Below are 3361 nucleotides of genomic sequence, written 5' to 3'. Positions count from 1 at the left end.
TTAAGACTCAGTCAGTGCTTAAATTATCCTGTTATACTTGTCCAAGATAAACCTGGCACTGCATAAACTTTCCCTTCTGATTTAGATTGAAACCCACTCCTAGGTACTACCCAGAGATGGCGCATGGTAAGTGTGGCTGAATGGTATAGTTTGGCCCTTCCTTGAGATTAACTTCTCAAGCAGATTCGAGTCCTCAACAGTTATATTGTACATCGATATTCTTTATTGTCAGACATATAAACGTGCATTCACATATGCACATGTGCACACACATACACTCATCTATGTTCTGATTTCTTTTCTTTTTAGAAAATTAAATTAGGAATATTTTTTCTCATCTTTACAGTGTCAAGGAAAGACCCAAAGACTTCCAGGAAAGGTGATTATGATTTATACAATGAGGAAGATTTCAGAAAAAAACGTCAGATCCTTGTTGATGAAAACACCTTATAGATAATGATAACAGTCATGAATATATTCACAAATATTTTACACATCTACCACAGTAAACAAAAGTTTTCTTGTATGAACTGTGTATGTGGTGCTCACATATAGATAACATCATTTGAAATGTATTCAGTCACAATTTCATACAGATTGTTTTTTCTCATTTTCACAGACTCAAGAGATTTGAGAACTTTCAACAAAGAAAACTGTGATTATGAAGATGACGATTACGTGATTCCAAGTAAATCTGACGTCAGGAAAGGTTGGTCGCATCCTTACTGATGAAAACTCCATACAAAGAGTTATGAAAATGAAATATATTCTAGTAGACTTTACATTCCAACTGCCCTGAAAATCAGATGTTGCACTTGCCCTTACCACAAGTCCTTTTGTAGTATTTCCAAAACCCCTTAACACTTTGACACATGTTTGCCCTTTATGCACACATTACTGGAACCTGTTGAAACATCTTTGAGGTTTGTATCAGTTTGTATGCTTCTACCTTGATACAGTGTGATACACTCCAGCCAGCCAATCAGAGAAGGGTGCATAAAGTCTTTCTGTACCATTTTAGCAGTATATCAAATACATGGGTAAAATTTGAAGTCAGTCATGATGGTCGTTGGAACAACATGGTAAGTATTTAGCCGAGTCATGTGACATGGTTTTATTTATTGATTTATTATCATTTTTTTTTATCAGGTTTTGGTTCACAAGGCGAAGTTTGTGGATTCCCAAAATAGTTAATGATTAAGGAAAAACCAAAAGCCGTCTTTTGTAGGTACTAAAGTTCAACGCATTTGGAGTTTGGATAATGATGTCATTGCTGGTTATAAATGCTGATCGGCTGCAGAATGCACTGTCAGGCATAGGGCGAGTTAGTGAAAACTATTGAAAACCTCATTCCACACAGTACATTCAAGTATCAACAAAAACACTGTGAGAAACTGACAGTCTCACTAGTTTTTATCTCTTTATTAATCGGACGACCAAATGCAGGGTGTTGTCGGTCAACAGGCATAGGCATAGAAGGATGTCAGGACCTGCTTCATGTGGCAATGGAAGCGCTCGACCATACCATTGGCAGAGGGGTGGTAGGATGTCATCCTGATTCTCTTGGAGCCTAGAAAGACCATCAGCTGGGTCCAAAGCTCCGACTCGAACTGAGCGCCCCGGTCGGTAGTGACGGTGGCCGGGGTGCTGAAACGGGAGATCCAGGTGCTGAGGAAGTCGCAGATAGGCATAACCTCTGGCCACCTGGTGAAGTGGTCTATCATCGTTAAGATGTAGGAGTAGTGTCGTCCATGGACAGAGGTCCAGCTATATCGATGTGGATATGCTGCAACCTCTCATCTCGAATGGGAAATGTCTGAAGGGGGAATTTTGTGTGCCTTTGGATCTTGTTCCTCTGGCACTTGATACACGAATGACACCACTGCCGGATGTCCTTGTTGATGGCAGGCCAGACGACTTTGCTGTGCATGAGGTGCTGGGTTGCCCGGATGCCGTGATGCTAGTGGTAGTATGGGCAAGGGTAGCCTAGGGAAACGTTACAGAGGAGGTCATCACGAGAATGCGGAATCTGGACTCTCTCAAGCCTAAGAGAAGTCTGACCCTCTATGAGTAGAGCCATTGAAGTGTCCTGGTGTTGCCTTCTGCTAACAAGGTGGTAATCCACTGTGTCGTCGGCAAGGGTCGCTGCAGACACAATCACACTTGACAGAGCATCGTCGGCCTGGTTGTCCATGCCCCTCATGTCAGGATGTGGAATTCCTTTGACTCCACTTACGGATGAAAGTGCTTAAGTGTGGAGTATGCTGCAAGGAGTTCCCTGCCAAAAGCACTATATCGTGACTGGCGGGGCGAAAGAGCCTGAGAAGAGAAAACAAGGGGTTGCCACTGCTTACCACACTGTGAGAAACAGACTCTTTATTAATTGAGCGACCAAGTACAGGTTGTTGCTGGGTCAACAGGCGAGTGGTGAATGATAACTCAGCTCTGGATCTGGCGGCTTGTGAACTCGACCGGCGAGGATACCTCAGCCGGTCAGGCTGTCACTCGGCAGGAATCGGCCAATCGCGAGTCAGGTGTGGTTCTGCGTGATAGCCAATGCAGAGCCGCTACAACATAACAGCCAGAATTACCGTTCAAGATTTGGCCAGAGACTCTGTTTCTTTCTCTCATTCTTTCTTTCCTTCTCTCTCATTCTTTCTTCTCTCTCTCTCTCATCTACCACCCCCCTCTATCTCTCCCTATAGTCTTCTCTCTCTCCCGTTCTCTTTCTCTTGTCCTCCCTCTCTCTCTCACTTTCCCTACCATCCCTCTCTCTCTCTTTCTCTTTCACACATCTACCCACCCCTCTCTGTCTGTCTGTGTCTCTCATTAGTTCCCAAGAGAGTTAATACCACATTAAATATGCTCCTGTGCATGGAAATGAAGAAAGGACATTTTTTTATTATATATATAATGAGCTCAAGGAGCATAAAATATATAAATCGATCAGCAGTTATTGTTTGAGCTGCCATGGTGGGTTTCGTAAAATTATCAATTTTCATTTTCACTATGCAGGAGAAAGCTCTTGCCCTGGTAATGCTATTTACATGCATTGTCCGATCATTTTAAGACATATATTTTGTTTTTTTTTTTCTGCTTGATATGAGCATTTTATTTGACTTGATTCACTTTACAAGATTTCTCTTAAAAATCAAAATGTTTATTGCTATCATAGCCACATTACATGTTTAAATTTATATGCACACCCTATTGACAATATAGAAAATCGAAGAAAGGAATCGAGACACAGTGTGTTTGACAGGAAAAGTTTTCAAATATTTCCAATGGCTCTATCAAAAAAAAAAAAAAAAAGAAAAAAAAAAGAAAGAAAAAAAAAACTCTTGGTGTTCATGCTTTGTTT

General features: G+C 41.4%; 1 protein-coding gene across 1 annotated transcript in view; it reads left to right on the top strand.

Annotated features, from left to right (window-relative positions):
- Positions 1-223: 223 nt before the first annotated feature.
- LOC119596985 overlaps positions 224-3361 on the top strand; it is a 19707-nt gene continuing 16569 nt past the window's right edge. Inside the window, exons 1-2 of the mRNA XM_037946400.1 lie at positions 224-379; positions 620-709. The gene's annotated coding sequence lies outside the window, so the exon portion shown is untranslated. The remainder of the gene's footprint in view (positions 380-619; positions 710-3361) is intronic.

The sequence above is a fragment of the Penaeus monodon genome, chromosome 38 (genome assembly GCF_015228065.2).
Source record: "Penaeus monodon isolate SGIC_2016 chromosome 38, NSTDA_Pmon_1, whole genome shotgun sequence".
In the NCBI taxonomy this organism is placed as follows: Eukaryota; Metazoa; Arthropoda; class Malacostraca; order Decapoda; family Penaeidae; genus Penaeus; species Penaeus monodon.
This window is presented reverse-complemented; position numbering and strand designations above follow the sequence as displayed.